Below are 18120 nucleotides of genomic sequence, written 5' to 3'. Positions count from 1 at the left end.
GTGGTTGGTCATTAAAGAAGTCAGAGATTGATGACTTTTTGGACACTTAGTGAATCAATGGAAATGGGGAAAGTAGAGTTGTGATAGAAGTTCAGCTAAAATCTCACTGAATAGGGCTAAAGGGCTAAATAGCCTAATTCTGTTCTTATCTTTGATGTTATGTCTGTGCTGAAACTCCATTTACTTGTCATTGCTCCAAATCCCTCAATAAATATACCCAACAAAAATCTTCCATTTGTCTTGAAAATTTCAACCCTAGTATCCCTACAGCGTGGAAACAGGCCCTTTGGCTCAACAAGTCCACATTGACTCTCCGAAGAGTATCTCACCCAAACCCATTCCTCTACATTTACCCCCTGACTGATGCACTTAACCTACACATCCCTGAACATTATGGGCAATTTAGCATGGCCAATTCACTTAACCTGCATATCTTTGGACTGTGGGAGGAAACCAGAGCACTCAGAGGAAACCCATGCAGACATGGAAGAATGTGCAAACTCCACATAGACAGTCATCAGAGGCTGAATTCGAACCCAGGTCCCTGGCACTGTGAGGCAGCAGTGCTAACCACTGAGCCACCTTAGTGAGGTGGTGGTGATCGTGGGGATGGGAGGTGGGTAGACTGGTGTTTGGATGAGTTGGATTTGGTTGAATTCCACATTTTCACTACTGTTTATGTGGAATAGTCTTTCTTTCACACTTGAATGTGATAAGTTACTATATTATGTAAAGTACTTTGTGTGGTTTCTGAGTGATGTGGACATAAATGGAAGTTCATTAATATTAACATAAACATTGAAATTATCTTAGAAGTTGACAGCTGATAGTTGAGATCAAGTTCATATTCACTGTCAAAAGTGTGTGCTCATTTTTGCAAGTTCCTGATCAATAGACTGTCAACAGAAAATAACACTTAATTCAAGTCATAACATGAGGCTGATAGTAGCAGACTTGAGGGAAAATGGGTAGGAACATGGCAGATGAAATTCAGTGCAGGGAAGAATAAAATGATGCTTTTTGGAAGGAATATTAGGAAATGCTATATAAATCGTACAGTTTTAAAGTGGATGCAGAAACAGGGAGCTGGGGAGGTTTAGTCACACAAATCTTTGATTTTGGAAGGACAGGTTGAAAAAGCATTTAAAATGAACTATATGGGATCAACGGCTTTAAAAACAGTGTTATTTACTACAAAAAGCAAGGCGGTTTTGCTGAATGCTAATACTTCTCTGTTTAGGTCATAGTGGGAGCATTGTGTCTAATTAGAGTGGATTCAGAAGCCTTTCAGACAGTGCATTAAAAAGTTACAAGAATATACTGGTGATTTTTTTGAAACAATTTAGCAACACAAAAAGGGAAAACATATTTTCACTGGCAAAGGGTGAATAAGCAAAGGATTTATATTTAAGATCATTGAGAAAGAGGAAGTGAGGAAAACCTTTCTTGTTTTAGGCAGGAAATTGCTATAATCTAGAATGCAGAACCCAAAAGACCGTGGACGTAAAATTTCCACCGTAATGTTTAGAAGACAGTTTGACAAATGCATCATAATGAAAAGCTTGCAGGGCCATGAGGGAAACAGCAAGGGAATGGCTACTGAATGGTTCCTTTAGTAGGACAGTTTACCAGAGAGCTTTTTTATGTGGGAAAATTCTGATCCTTTGTGGTAAGTGTACTGTATTTGGTAGAAACAAGAACATTTGGAGTAATAGTAGCCCAAACCCTCCACCACTGGGGTTTTTCTCATCTCATGGATGGTTTTGTTGTAGCCTAAATTGAAGAGATTAGTGACTGTTGTTAGTCAATGTTGCAATATCATGCAACTACCAGGATACTTATTCCAGGGAGCAGTGGATACCTAGTCATTGTGCAGTCACGTTAGGTATCAACAGATTTCTGGATACTAAGGGACTCAAGGAATACAGAGTTAATGCACGTGGGTAGTCCTGAATGGTACAACAGGCTCCAGAGGCTGACTGACCTACTTCTGCTCCTAATTCTAATGATTTTAAAGCTAATACCAGTGAGCAAGGTTAGCTGTTGACTGTGCATGTTGTCTGAATATTTAAAAACAAATCCATGCCAAAAGTTTGAAATGCGGAAGGAAAAAAAGAGATTAAATGAGACACTTGAATAACGGTGATTAAAGACAGTTTGTACTTGAATGGATAAAGTGAACCATTGGTTGCCATGGTTACATCCAATGGAGAAATGTTGCATGAGCCACTAATGTGCTGTAGGGCTATAATCTCATTTCGTTGATGATTATTTTCCCATATCAAAGGAGTGGAATCTTGCTGTCTCTGTAGCAGCCCATCAGAAATCGAAGATGATCTTTACTGGAGTTCAGTACACAGGGTTGGTAAACCTCTGTTGTTTCGGTATCCCTAGGATCTTCCTTCTGTGTAGTGGCTCATGACTCCAGCTCTTGAGGTATGATCTGAGGGCTTTCATACCCATGGTTCCACAAACAGGTGCCCTATGTTATGTACTGAATGTGGGATGGTGTGATAAGGCTACTATGTGAGTGTTGTCTGGGTTGGTGGAATACCTGGAGGTTGTTAATTCAAGAGCTGTGTGTGGAGAAGAGGTGGGTTGGAAATTGACATGCATTGCACCTATTTTTTAGATGATTGGATGGCTCTTGCCCAATTTGCACATGCATTCAGATCGCTACTGAATTCAGTGACCTGATCCATGTGCGAGTTAGGGAAAAGTGCCAGTTGAAGCTAGAAAATTTGTCTCTGATGAGTGGAGCAGAATCTGGGCCTGAGCTGCTCAGGATTCTTCAGCCAGTGTCTTAATGAAATTGTGAAGGTATATAATTTAATATAAATTGTACATATGTTTGTTATTTGGATTTCTAGGTGTGATTCTATTGATGTATGCTGTGTTGTTTTCATGGGTTTCAGCATGTGTCTGTGAGAGAGATATGGAGTATGTACTTATTTGATTTATTGATTTCAGAATGCATATGTGTGTGGAGGTGGAGGGGATTTTAACATGCGTACGTTTGCGTCTGTGTGTGGGTGTGTGACTGAGTGGGTGAGGAAGTGGCCTGTTTACCTGCTTTGTTTCTGATTCTCTCTGTTGCTCTTCTAGAGATTGTGACTCATGATGCTGTGAGCACTTTGTTCAAATGCACTGATTTTCAGCCCCCCCTCTGATCCCTGGAGTCCGGTGTTATAAGGAATTCTTGCTGTTTAGTGGAAAGTACAGGGCAGCAGTAACAGAATGCCTCATAGAGGCAAACATTATTAGGTCACTAAAAATAACAGCACAGGTCGGACACTTAATTAGTGCAATGGCAATCAGGAATATTATATGTAAATTGGACAGAGATGTTATTTAAAGAAATTTAAGGACCAAGAAACTGCAAAGAAGCTGTGGACTTGAGAATGTTATACCTAAGGTGGTCCATTGGATGAAGGTCTGATGTGTAAGTGTATTGTGTTTATCAATGTACTTTGCTAAATGTAATCCACAGGAAGTATGGTTAGAATTAGAATTGTAAGGGGCAGCACAGTGGCTCAGTGGCTAGCACTTCTGTCCCACAGTGCCAGGGACCCTGGTTTGGTTACTGCCTCGGGCAACTGTCTGTGTGGAGTCTGCACATTCTCCCTGTGTCTACGTGGGTTTCCTCTGGGTGCTCCGGTTTCCTCCCACAATCCAAAGGTGTGTAGGTCAGGTGAATTGGTCATGCTAAATTGCCCATAGTGATAGGTGCATTAGTCGGGGTAAATATAGAGTCATAGATATGTACAACACACCCTTTGGTCCATGCCGACCAGATATCCTAACCCAATCTAGTCCCACCTGCCAGCACCTGGCCCATATCCCTCCAAACCCTTCCTATTCATATACGCATCCAAATGCCTCTTAAATGTTGCAATTGTACCAGCCTCCACCACTTCTTCTGGCAGTTCATTCCATACACGTACAAACCCCTTTGTGTAAAGGTTGCCCCGTAGGTCTCTTTTATATCTTTCCCCTCTCCCCTAAACCTATGCCCTCTAGTTCTGGACTCCCCTACCTCAGGGAAACGACTTTGTCTATTTATCCTATCCATGCCCCTCATAATTTTGTAAACCTCTATAAGGTCACTCCTCAGTCTCCGACGCTTCAGGGAAAACAGCCTCTGCCTGTTCAGCCTCTCCCTATAGCTCAAATCCTCCAACCCTGGCAACATCCTTGTAAATCTTTTCTGATCCCTTTCAAGTTTCACAACGTCTTTCCGATAGGAAGGAGACCAGAATTGCACACAATTTTCTAACAGTGGCCTAACCAATGTCCTGTACAGCCGCAACATGACCTCCCAACTCCTGTACTTAATAGGGTAGGAAAATAGGTCTGGGTGGGTTACTGTTCAGAGGGTCGGTGTGGACTTGTTGGGCTGAAGGGCCTGTTTCCATACTGTAGGGAATCTAATATCCCAAGGAGCTATGCACTATGAGCTACAATGGCAACTATCATATTAATTTGTTATTGAGTCAGGAAATATACACATGCATATATGATATAAAGCAATGTTGGTAACATTGCAATTTATTACCCATTATTACATTGTGATATAGAAATGCATAGAATATACAAAAGGAAACAGGTAGTTCAGCCCAAACAATCCATACTGGTGTTTATCATTCATGTGAGTAAATACCTCCAATTGTAATTACCTACCATATCTCCTGATCATTTTAGTTCCTTTTCAGCCACCAATCTAGTCTAATCTTGGCATATTTGTACTTCAACTGCAACCAAGGATCAGTGTCTTGAGTTTCTTATTTGATTCATTCTTAGGATTTGGGAGTTGCTGGAAGGCTAGCATTTATTGTCCAGTGTTAGTAGCTCTAGAGAAGATGGGTGTAAGTTGCCTTGTTGAACCACTACAATCCATATTATGAATGTATTCTCTCAATGCTGCCAGGTTAGGAATTAAATGAAGGAAACTGAATCAGTTACCATTGTAAGAATAGCAATAGATGTCTGATTCAGGATGGTGTGTGATTAAGTAGTGGAGTTTGGAGGTGGTGGTGTTCCCATGCAACTGGTGTCCTTGTCCTTCTAGACAGAAGAGGTTTTATAATTGGGGGTGACACGTAAGCTTTGATGATTAACAGCAGTGATTCCAATGAGAAGAGCCATTAGTAAACAGCCACATATTTGCCCTCATGGTGAAAGGAAGATCATTCATGAAGCAGCAGGAATGTTGGGCCTAGGTTGCTGACCTGAGGAACACCTGCAGCAATTTCTGAGCACTGGAGTGGTCAGCTTCCAGCAAACTTAATGATCTTTCTTCGGGCTAGACATGACCCCAGTCGGTTGTGAGTTCTCCCCTGATCCCCATTGAATTCACACAGAATAAACACTCCGCAGGACCTGCCACTGTGTACTATTGAACTGAACTTTGACCAAAAAGCAACCTATTTGGGGCAAGATGTGTAGGATGCACCAGGGAAGAAATATTTTAAAGATTGTGTTCCACACATCATTGAAATATTTCATTAACTGAAACTGTTCAAAATACAATTAATTAGCAATTATTTTTCTTGTCATTCTTTAACTCCTGACTGATCCATTCTTAGATGAAAGTGAGGACTGCAGATGCTGGAGATTAGAGTCGAGAGTATGGTGCTGGGAAAGCACAGCAGGTCAAGCAGCATCGGAGGAGCAGGAAAATTGATGTTTCAGGCAAAAGCGAAGGGCTTTTGCCCGAAACGTTGACTCTCCTGCTCCTTGGATGCTGCCTGACCTACTGTGCTTTTCCAGCACCAAACTCTCACTCTGATTCATTCTTACTCTGATTTAATCAAATGAGCATTTTGAGCTGGGATTTTTAAATATGTGAACATTTACCACTAACTAATTGACCTCCCTTTCTTTGAACATGAGTAATCGAAGTCCGAGTGTTCAGGGTTCTTAGATTTTGCACGTATATTTCGTGGGATTGCCAATAGTTTGCGTTATGAGTTACAATACATAACGTTGTTTCACTGTTTCTCTTTAAGGAGAAAGTTAGGACTGCAGATGCTGGAGGTCAGAATTGACAGTGTGGTGCTAGAAAAGCACAGCAGGTCAGGCAGCATCCGAGGAGCAGGAGAGTCAACATTTCGGGCATAAGCCTGATTCCTGATGAAGGGCTTATTCCCGAACCGTCGATTCTCCTGCTCCTCGGATGCTGCCTGACCTGCTATGCTTTTCCAGCACCACACTCTGTTTCTCTTTGAGCCAGATACAATAGAATTTTGTTGTGCATTTGGAGGGAGCCAGAAGGAGACCTGCATTGCTTCTTTGAAGGAAAGCTCATTGAACTACAAGTCAATCAAGGAATGGTGAGGCACTGTTCCCCTGGAGCCAAGAACCCAGTGCAGTAGTCTCACCATTTGACAGCAGCTTACCCACGGAGGTCATGGCTTTTGCGCCTTGGGGAGAAGAACAATTTGTGGCATCCCAGGATTATGGAGTGATCCAGGCCAAAGGTAAGTAATGTGGAGGGGTGGATTGGTTGAACTGCTAGCTTGCAATGCAGATGGATGCCAATGCCAACAGTGTGGGTTCAATTCCCACACGAGCTGAGGTTACCATGAAGGACTCTGCTTCTCAACCTCTCCCTTTCCCGAGTTGTTGTGACCCTCAGGTTAAAATACCATTGGTTATCTCTCTGTCTAATGGGAAGCAGCCTTATGGTCTAATGTAACTATAGAGACTTGATTCTTGTGATGGGTATCACAAGGATGGCTGGTTGGGGAGGGGATTATGAGGGGATGGAGCCTGCAGCAAAGGCAGGGTGCAGCATCCAAAATGACATATTGGATCCAAAAGTGGCTGAGAGGCAGGAAGCAGAGGATGATGGTAGAAGAATATTTGGGGCTGGAAGTATTTCCAGTAGAGTTCTATCAGGCTTGATGCTGGGCCCTTGTTGTTTAGCCTGTACACTGATGAATTGGACTTAAATGTTGGAAATATAATCAAAACATTTGCTGATGATGTGAAAATTGGTAGAATACAATGAGTGAGGAGGATAGCTGTAAACAGCAGGAGGGTATCAATGAACTGGTCAGTTGGGACAGAGCAGTGGCAAATGAAATTCAACCCAGAAAAGTGTGGGGTAATGCACTTGAGGAAGGCTAACAAGGCAAAGCTAACAATGAATGGTAGGACCCTGATTAATCCTGAAGTTCAGAGGAACCTTTGTGTCCCTAGCCACAGATTCCTGAAGGTAGCAAGGCAGGTAAGTAAGATGGTTAAGAAGGCACAAGGGATAGTTGTCTTATTAGCCAAGACATAGAATACAAGAGAAACGTGGTTATGCTGTGACTGTACAATATGCTGGTTAGGTCACAACTGGAATACTGAGTCACCACATTATAGGAAGGACATGATTGCAGTAAAGAAGGTGCAAAGGAGATTTACCAAGATGCTTCCTAAGCTGGAGCTTCTGAGATTTAAGGAAAGACTAGGTAGGCTGGAGTTGTTCTGCTTGGAGCATTGAAGGCTGAAAAGAGACCTGATAGACGTGTATAAGATTGTGAAGGGTCTAAATAGGATACAGTCATTTGCGTTGCCATAGCCTAGAGGGCAATGAGCCAAAAGCTGGAAAATTGGATGAGTGTAGTCAGATCTTTGTTGATGGCTGTGGACATCAGTGGAAGCCTTTTGTGCTGTAAATCTCTTAGTTTATGAGTTGTCTGAACCCTGTCTGGTCATCTCTTTACTGAAGTCCAGAGCCTTGAGCAGACACTGAGTGTCTCTGATTGATGTACCCGTATTTGTAAGTGATAATCTGGCCACGTGATGTTAGCTGCCCAGTACAGCTAATCCCAGTTCAGTAGGATGAGGTTCTTCAGTCGTCATTAATTGACCACTTAAGAGTCTCAGTTGGCAGCAGGTCAGGAGAGTTGAGCATGGGCCATTCCACCCAGAACATAAATTCAGGAGGAGTTTGAAAGGTGATGAGGTTCACGTATTAACAAGGCTAATTATGTGCATATCTAGCCTCCAAGTATGCCACCGGTGACAGAAGTTTCTGCTGGTTAGTTCTGTTTGGCCTGTGGGATAATAAATAGGAAAAAAGCTGCTTTAAATCAAGAAAGCTGAAGATGTTGCAGTTTAAAAAATGAGTAATCGGAGCTCATTGATACTTGTATCTACAAGGATGCCATATTCAAGCAGTGAGGAAGAATGCTAGATACATTGGTAGTGTCTGAGTTTGTTCAGGACCCTTTTCCCCAGAGAGAGTCCTTTCATTGGTCCTTCAATCATGACTAGTCATGAGGGTTCAAGAGAGCTTAGCTTGGTGAAAACTTCTTGACTAGTTCCTGGGTGAGTGACTACAGCCTTGTGTTTCAACAATACTGAAGAACTTCTAACCTGAATCTCTTCTTCATCCTTCTTTGTGGTGAACAAACAGAAGATGTCCTCACTCACTATTTCCTTGTAAACTGCTCTCTCTGCAAATTCCCTGTTGAAAGGCAAACAAGAGGAAAAGCCCCTTCAGAAGCACTGAAAGGGTGGTTCTCAAGCAATGAATGAAAAATTAAGAATTGGTGTATCCACAACCTCTTGTCATTAGTAAAGAATTGGAAGGAATGAAGAGAAAAATGAAAGAAAACAACTGATGAATGTCTGTGATCATATCTGGTGCCAGTAGTGTAATTCTCTGGGTTGAATCTTACAATTCTTTTGGCTAAGTGTGAGTTAGATGGATTTTTCTTGGAGCGATTCTTACCAAACATACCCTACTCCTATGATGTGCATCATACCCAAACCTGTTCTATCTTTCCACACACCTTTCCTGGAACAGCATACCCATCACTGTATATGTGCCAAAAGATAACTGTCTGTTGAGTTTGTGCCCCCTTTAAAAGCCTGTTGTGCACCAGCCAAGATCTGTCAAGCTGGGGCTGTCTTGCAAGGTTTCAGATATTTGCTTTGGACATAGCAGTCAGGGTGAAATAATCGCCCTGCTTTGTGGGCAAGGGCCTGGAGATCCTGCTGGAAAGAATGATGCAGACTTTCTCATCCCCCAGGAGTGGCAGTGGAAGCCACAACACCAGATCATGCCAGTCTAATCCAAGGTTGCCACCCGGGTTAGTCTCAAGTCTTCTGCAAGAATGCTCAGCAGTGCAGGAAGAGGGTCCATGTCTTTTTCCATTCCACCTATAGTACTGCCATATTCTCTCTGATATCTCACACCCACTCTATCTCTGCTACTGCACCCATCTGCCACCAAAGCTCATGCTCTACCACTCACACTATTGCCTGCAAAATCTTCCCCACTTACTATCCCCATCCCAGCCCCGACACAACTAACCCAGCATGTTTTCAGTACTGCCTACTAGCTCATTTGTGAAACCTCCTCCCCCGCACCAAAAGTAGCAGTTGTGCTTCCACTTTTATGTCACTTAATACTTGTCTGTCTGTCTCTTTCTTTCCAGGAGTAAAGGAGACCCGAATAGGCCAGAGAGAGCCAAGACAGGTGGTGTGCTGCCTGTTATTTGGCTTCTCACCCCTCACCCCAGCAGCTATAATATTTGTCAATGCAGATGAAGGCACAGCATTGAAGTGCAGAAGCATCCTGTTAGCAGAACAGAAATGTGCCATGAGGGTTTTTTGAGGCTGGCATATGTTGAATGTCAATGTCCATGTTTGTGGGGAGTGTGTGAATGGTACCTATGAAGAATGCCCTGAGATGTTGTTACCTGGTGTCCAACATGGAGATCATTTGGAGCAAACAATGAGTTGTATTTGCTAGGTACCTACTCTGATTTCCATGTTGAGAGTTCTCGACGTCTGGCTTGTTGGTCGGGATGAACACGTTGGACTGGAGGGTCTGTTTCCATGCTGTATGACTCTATTAATAAGGTGATTTGTGGCATTAAAAAGGTGTTTAACATGGACAACACCCCTGTCCCCACTTGATTGGTAACTCGCTATGCCGAGTGACAAACTGGCCTTGACACTCAGTAAAAATATGGAGTAAGATGTTCCTAATTTCGAGATATGTCGGTGGACTTTTTGTTTGATTCTGCCACAAATCATGCCATAGCCCATATTGCTCAGATGCTGATAAAATCCTACTCTCTGACAGTTTCTTTGCCCTTCTCCACCTATATTTTTGTCTTGGCTTGTTTATTTACATGTCTGTTTTTATGTGTATGGGAATTTTAAAAAGAGGTAGAGTTTAAGTTATAGTGTGATAAGCTATCAATTTTGTTTCTTTCTTGTCATTAGTTATAAGTTTCATTGCAATAAATAGTCTTCATCTTATTAATGAAAATAAAAACTGGTCTGCATATTCTTTTTGATCTGAATTAGACAAGTAAAATTTTCACCTTTTTGACACATCTGTGAGTAATGGGGCCTGATTTCCAGTGCAGTACCCCAGTGAGTTGTGTCTGTAATGTTACTGTTGATAAGTAAGCACTGGATAATTTCAGAGTTGAAAATTCATGTCATAGGCTTATCGTGTGTTTTGGTGTGTGAGCATTAGGGTCAGTTAGAAGTGATGGACACTCTTGTTCCTCTCTGAGTGAATTTTCAATTGTTAGGAGGCTATCCTTTCTAAATACCTGCCATTGCTTTGTTAGTTCAATTCAGAAATCTGCAATATGACAACTGAAGTGTGACAGTTAGGAAATGGAACCTCCTTTGAGTTGAGTTACAATTCATCTGAGGTTGCAACACTGCCCTAACTTTCTTTCTAGATAGCGGTAGACTCCCTTTTGGACCCAACCTTGCATCTTAAATGAAGCTTAAGAGGGAGATTGAGCCAGACTCAGAGGTGAGGTAGGCAGTGAATGGACATCCTGTTCTGATGGCCAAAGGTGAAATAGAGCAAAAATATGCCCCTTGATTCCAATATTTTATGTTCCTAGAACATTGATAGGATCTGAATGGCTATTTTTGTTTGTTCCTACTTCTGTTCTAAGTGTGACATAGAAATTTGAATCAGTATGTGAGATTTTCTGTGTGACATAAATCACAATTTTTTTGTTTTATCACAGAATTATAGAATTTAGTTTCAGCATAAGAAAATTCTTTAACCTATCATACCCATGCTGGTTCTGTGCAAAAGCAAGTCAGTCCAACTCTTCTGCCCAGTCCTTGCCACCTGTAATTTTATTTCTCAACAGTTTATTATTCAGTTCCCTTTTGAAAGTCATGAATGTATCTGTCTCTATCAGACTTTCAGGCAATATATTCCAGATTCTAAACATTCACCGTCTTAAGATCTTCCCCATGTCATTGTTAGTGCTTTTACCAATTTCCTTAAATCAGGAATCAATTTCCTCAGGTTTTTGACCCTTCCATTAATGGGAGCAATTACATTTTATCTACTCTGTCCAAAACCCTCAGTTTGAACACCTCCATTAAATTTCCTCAACTATCTTTTCTAAGGAGAATCCCAAATTCTCCAAATTATCCATGCAAATGAAGTCCCTAATCCATGGAACCATTCTTGTAAAACCTTATTACATTATCTCTATGGTCTTTGCAACCTTCCTAAAGTGACTTTTTATGATCTTTCTATCAAAATGTATCTCTTTATTTTTCTCTACATTAAATTTAACTTTTCACTGGTCTATCCATTCCACATGTTTATCTATGTTCTCTTTAATTTTATCTCATCACAGTTCATAATTCTTCAAAACTTCGCATCATCATAAATTATGAAGATTTTCCTGTGTACTCATGTCTAGGTTTTCAGCACATATCAAGAGAAATTGCAGTGCTACTACCGACCCCTGAAGATCTTTATCATATTCCTTCCTCCAGTCTGTGAAATGACTGCTCTGCACAAACCTCTGTTTCCTGTCAGTCATCAACTTTGTATCCATGCTACCACTGATTATTTTATTCTATGTACTTCAATTTTGCTGGCAAGTCTATTATGTGGCACATTATGGTTTCCTCCGGGTGCTCCGGTTTCCTCCCACAATCCAAAGATGTGCAGATCAGGTGAATTGGCCATGCTTTGCCCACAGTGTTAGTCAGGGGTAAATATAGGGTAGGGGAATGGGTTTGGGTGGGTTTCTCTTCGGAGGGGCTGTGTGGACTTGTTGGGCCGAAGGGCCTGTTTCCACATGGTAGAGAATCTAATCTAATTATCAAACATTTTATTGAAGTCCATGCATACTGCAGCACCACATTACCCTTAGCAATTCCTTGTTACCTCATCAAAAACTCAATCAAGTTAGTTAAACGTTTGCCGTTAACAAATCTGTGCTGGTTTATTTGTTAAAGTGACTATTATTTTTGTTCCACCACCAATCTGTGATTGCTGTATTCATCCTTACATACATTTTTGAATAAGGATGCAACACTTTTATTTCTCCAATCCTCTTGCCCCATCCTGTTATGTCATCCTGTTTGGAATATTATTGACTACATGCTGACATTTTCTGTCTTCCCTCAGTATCAACGACACATCCCATTCAGACCTGGAGACTTACCTTTAAAGCATAACCAGTCCTTCTAATGCCTCACCTTTATCAACATTTGCACATGCAGTATCTCGGCTACTTAATCTTTCAGTATAACTTAGATAGCATCGTCATTGCATTTATCTTTACCAAGGAAGTAAAATACTCATTCGGTACTTCAGATATGCCCTTTCACTCCATTTGTAGATCCCCTTTTTACCCCTAATTACACATCCCTTCCTTTAACGAGTTTTTTTTTTGCAATATTTGTCTATAGAAGACTTTGGATTCTCTTTTGTGCAGCCAGCCTCTATACTTTCTCTTTTCCACCTCTTACTTCATTTCCCATTACATGTTCTAACATTCAGCTTGTTTCTCATCTGTATTATCAACTTGACATTTGTCATTCATACCCACCTACTGTTTCATCTTACTCTTTACCTTTTTCCATCATTTAGAAAACTCTGGCTTTGGTTGCTCTGCCATTTTGCTGTATGGGAATGTATTTTGGCTGAATCCAGATTATTGTCTCTTTGACGACAGACTAACGTTCCATTCCAGTTTTGTCTGCCAAACTTTTAATCCAATTTACCTGGGAAAGATTCTTTCTCACATTTTAATAAGCTCAATATAGATTTTAGGGCTAAAGGGATCAAGGATGTGAGGTGAAAACAGGAACAGGGCACTGAGGAGGATGAACAGAATTGAGGGTGTGGTGCTGGAAAAGCACAGCAGGTCAGGCAGCATCCGAGGAGCAGCAGAATTGTCGTTTCAGGCAAGAACCTTCATCACGAATGAGGGTCATTCCTGATAAAGGGCTTACCCCCAAAACGCCGACACTCCTGCTCCTCGGATGCTGCCTGACCTGCTGTGCTTTTCCAGCACCACACTCTCAACTCTGATCTCCAGCATCTGCAGTCCTCACTTTCTCCTGATGGGGATGATTAGCCACGATCATATTGAATGCAAAGCAGGCTTGAAGGGTTGAATGGGCTAATCCTGTTCCTATTTTCTTACCCCACGGAAACTAGTCATCCCCCCATTATTGAATTTTACTCAGGGTTGATCCTTATTTTTATTTTATCAATGCCACCCTAAACCTTATGAAACTATGGTCACTGTTCCCTAAATTATTTATAACTGTGACAATACTGTCACTTTAAGAGGTTCTTTTGTCCTGTTTTTGAAGAGAGCTTGTAAGGCAGAGGCAACAAGCTGTCTCTAAGAAAGTAAACAATTTGTGAGGCCTTGGGGCATTTTAAAAAGTTGGAATAATGAAAGCAGCCTGAGTGTGACACAGACCAAACTTTCTAGTTTTTTTTTAGCTTTTAGATTTCATTTTTAAGCGGAAGCCTTTGTGGACTCAAAAAAGTTGGAACTTCAGTGAATGTCTCCCATCTGCTATTCTCTGAATATTCTCTTAATGTTTTTTTCTCTCCTGGATTGGAGAACTGCATGTGAGAATCTGTGTCTGGGTTATGGGTTATTACTATATTGGAACAGTTAATTAGTAATGGACACTGTATCTATTATTTGGTTAAGTTTTTCATTAGTTAAGTTATTCTAAATTCCTATTTCTTTTGTTTGTATTTTAACTGTAGTGTTTAAATAAATTGTGTTTTGATTAATGTTGATTGGTTTAATCAGTCACATTGCATCTGGAATGTGCTATTTCACACCTACCTTCAAAATAAGAAAAGGTTGGGACTAGGCTACCTTCTTAAATATTTGGAGTGGGTCTAGTCTGGTCCATAACACTACTGACACTTGATCCACCTAATTCCCCAGAACCAGATACAGCAATGTCTACTTATTCTTTTGGTCAGAAATATATCAATTAAGAGAACTCTGCTGAAATTCTTCCCCCATATGCTACGCTTCACATAAAATAAGTATGCAGAGCTAAAGGAAAAAGGCAGGAGAATGGGACTAGCTGTGTTGGTCTTGCAGGGAGCCAGCATAGACATGACAGGCCAAATGACTTGCTTTAAGTGCTGTAAGCATTCTATGATTTTATGATTCCAGTCTATACTAAGGGTAATTGAAGTTCCCCAATTTCACTGCTCCACGAACCCTAACCCTTCTCTGTAGTTTTCTAGAATGTATCCTCCTCTAATCCTTTCCTACTAGTTGGTGGCCCGTTCTATCACTGTTATCCCTCATTAACTTCAGTCATCTCAACACCTTCTTTCCCGTCCCTATTTTCTCCTGAATACCCTTATATCCAGGAATATTTACTGCCCAGCCTTGCAATTTATTTTGAAAAAGATCTGTTATTTCTATACAATTCTATTTCCACATTGCTATCTACACTATATTTAGGAGGCTTTATGCATTTACAGACATATGTTGTATAGCTAATAATGACCTTACTATGTTCATTTTTAATCTGATCCCAACTTAGAGTCATAGAGATGTACAGCATGGAAACAGACCCTTCGGTTCAACCTGTCTATGCCGACCAGATATCCCAACCCAATCTAGTCCCACCTGCCAGCATAAACTGCACTTTTTAACTATCTGTCATTCCATTCATGTTTACTTTATTTTTCTTTCCTTACACATCCTGGTTACCATCTTCCTGCCAAGTTAGTTTAAATCTTCCCCAATAACAGTAGTAAATCATCCAATGGGGACAGTGTCCATCCCATTGCATCCTGTCTAGTGTATATACAGGTCCCACTTTCACAGATTTGACTGCAGTGTCTTGGAATTGAAGTTGTCCTGCTACACCATCTCTCCAGACACATACTCATCCATTCATCTATTTTGTTTTCCTATCTCTATACTCTGTGACACCAGAAGTAATCAGAGATTAATACCTTTGAGGTGTTTCCACCCAATGTCCTTCCTAGCTTGCCTGGAAGGAGTGGACAGCTTGGAAACCTTTCAGCCTTAAGGACTCGTGAGTTCAATAATTTTACTGCCTGAGCACCGTCTTCCATATCCTTTATCCATTCCCACAGCCCAGACCTTGTTGTCACATGGGCTGCTTTGATCACAGCAAACTCACTTTCACCCACTGATGGAGCCCATTAGCAGTTTTTCTTTCTCTCCAGCTGACCATGATCCATTCTTTTGTCTGCCCAACTGTTGTTGTCTGTCTCTGCCCTTTATCTCCACCTATTAATCACTCCCTTCCTCTTCCCTCCCTCCTGACCCCAGTTTTCAGATAAATACATCTTTTCCTAGCTATAATCAGTTCCAGGGAAGAGACACTAAGCATCGACTCTATTTTCTCTCCACAGATGCTGCCAGACCCACTGAGGTTGTCCAGCAATTTATGATTAATTGGTGCCTCATCTATCACCTTAAACATCCACTTGCTTCACCATTAATGTGCAATTGTAGCAGTATGTACCATCTACAAGATGCACTGAAATCACGCATCAAAGCTACTTTGACAGTCAAAGCCTACCTCAAAGTCTATCACATAGAAGAACAAGGGCAGCAGATGCACGGAAATACCATCATCTGGAAGTTCCCCTCTAAGCCTTATACCATTCTGACTTGGAACCATATTGCCATTCCTTCATTGTTGCTAGGTGAAAATCTTGGAATTCCCTCCTACCTGTGTGATGGATTACCTTTATCATATTGACTACACTTGTTGAAAAAGGCAGCTTCTCAAGGGCAATAAATAATGCCCATACCGATGCAAGAATGAAAAAGGCAAAAGGGAGTAGTGTTAAATTAACTAAAAGTTCTAACATCCAAAGGTTAGAGTATGGAATATTAAGAGGCAATTACTTCACAGAAAGATAATAATTGCTTCAATGAAAAATGTGCCTACAAACTGGACAGGAGTGGAAATAAACTTACAAGGCTATAATATTTATAGGAAGTACAAGAATAATAAGAAGGAAATGTGAATGACAAGGTTGGCAAAGGAGGCAACAATAGTGGGTTGTATGTAATAGGTTATCTACTTGGTCTTTTGGTTGGAGCTGTTATCTTCTACAGAAAATCAAATTGGAGAGAAAATGTAAGGGCAAATTGGTGGATTTGAGCCACTCTCTAGGATTTGAACAAGATATCTAAGTTGAAATTCCACTGCAGAGCTGACAGAACATGGAGAGTTTGATGATATGTTAGGCTGAGTATAGAGTTTAAGTGTAAGGGTGTAATTTTATGAAGCAATGTCTACACTGCAGTCAAAGTGTTGTACTTCATTCTGAGCACCATTTAATCCAAAGAATGTTAAAACCATAGAGAGCGTGCAGCATGGATTCACCAGGATGCTACCAAAGATGAGAAAAATATATTTGTGAGGACAAATTTGAGGAACTGAGATCATTTCTAGTGTAACAGAGAGGCCAAGCTGAGCTTTATAGAATCGCAGAGTGGTTACAGCTCAGAAGGAAGCCAGTTCACCAGTCATATCCATGCTGGCTGTCTGCAATTCACCTTGTTCCATTCTTTGTGCCTTTTCCCTTTTGCCCTGCAGTGTTTCCATCTTTGTTGCCATTGCTTCTTTTGCCAATCACCCTAAACCAGCATTCTCAGGTTCTTGATCTTTCTGCCAAAGGGAACAGTTTCTCCCGATTGACTCTGTTCAGATGGCTCATGATTTTGAAAACCCAAGGTCCTGTATGGCTTATCAATCACACTCTTAATGTGTCCTGCCATCTTCAGTGATTTGTACAGATATGCCTCCAAGTTTTGTATACCCCAGCAGAATTGTGGTCTTTCGTTTACGTTGCCTATTTGTCCTTTCTACTAAAATTAATCCCTTCTTATTTATCTAAATAATATTTCTTCTATTACGTATCCAGCATTCTGTTGACCTATCTGACCTCTTAAAGTTCATCATGAACCATATCACAATTCACAGCACTTTGAACTTCTGTAAATTTTGAAAATGAATGGAAGATCTCTAAAATCATAAAGTGATTTTAATATAATTAAAAGTTTTAATAATGTGAACAGGGCATATTTCCTTTGGCTATGGACTCACTAATAAGAGGTTATCAATTTAAATATGGCAGTTAGAGAGATGTAATGCAAAGTAAAATGCCTTTATGCTTGTTACAGTTAAAAGGGCAAGGGTGAGGCAGAGACAAATGCATATTTTAAGGTGAAAGTGGATAAACATTAGGAGCAGAGGAAGATAAAGAGCTATGCTGAGAACATGGTGAATATGCTTTCGACTGTTTGCACAGAGCCTGAATAATCATAATGAACCAAATGGTGTCGTTGTATGTAATGTGCTGTTTTGGTCCACAATTCAAATCTTGTGACACTAGTTGAAAAATAGCGGTGTATTCTTCAGGTATCCTGAAGATTTATCTCTCAATTAGCACCTCAAAAGCAGATTGACCATTCAATTACCTGATTACTGGCTGTGGAATATTGGTGATACAAATGGTTACAAAATAATAATTGTAATGCTATTCTTATATATTCTCATTCCACAACAAATTCAACTTGCTTTGAATTGAAGATCTGACTATAAAGATATGGATGACAGTAGGTCTCACAGCCACAAGATAAAATATCAAGGGATATACAAGGATAATCTAGAAATAGTGAGGTGTTCACCTTGGGAAAAAGTGTAAGGGTAAATTTGTGGGTTCAGATCCAACTTAAGATATAAATGTTGAAAGACTGGTGCAATCCTAGAAAAATGCTGTCTGCTATAGATGGAAGAGCTCTTAAACTGAGTACGGAGTTTAGGAATAAAGATAATATTTTA

The 18120-nt window shown here is 40.7% G+C and overlaps 1 protein-coding gene across 1 annotated transcript in view; it reads right to left on the bottom strand.

Moving 5' to 3' along the window:
* shank3a (SH3 and multiple ankyrin repeat domains 3a) overlaps positions 1-18120 on the bottom strand; it is a 973942-nt gene that overhangs the window by 129420 nt on the left and 826402 nt on the right. The gene's annotated exons all lie outside the window — the stretch shown is intronic.

The sequence above is a fragment of the Chiloscyllium punctatum genome, chromosome 44 (assembly GCF_047496795.1).
Source record: "Chiloscyllium punctatum isolate Juve2018m chromosome 44, sChiPun1.3, whole genome shotgun sequence".
Lineage (NCBI taxonomy): Eukaryota > Metazoa > Chordata > Chondrichthyes > Orectolobiformes > Hemiscylliidae > Chiloscyllium > Chiloscyllium punctatum.
Note: the sequence above shows the minus strand (reverse complement) of the source record. Positions and strands in the feature narration are given on the sequence as shown.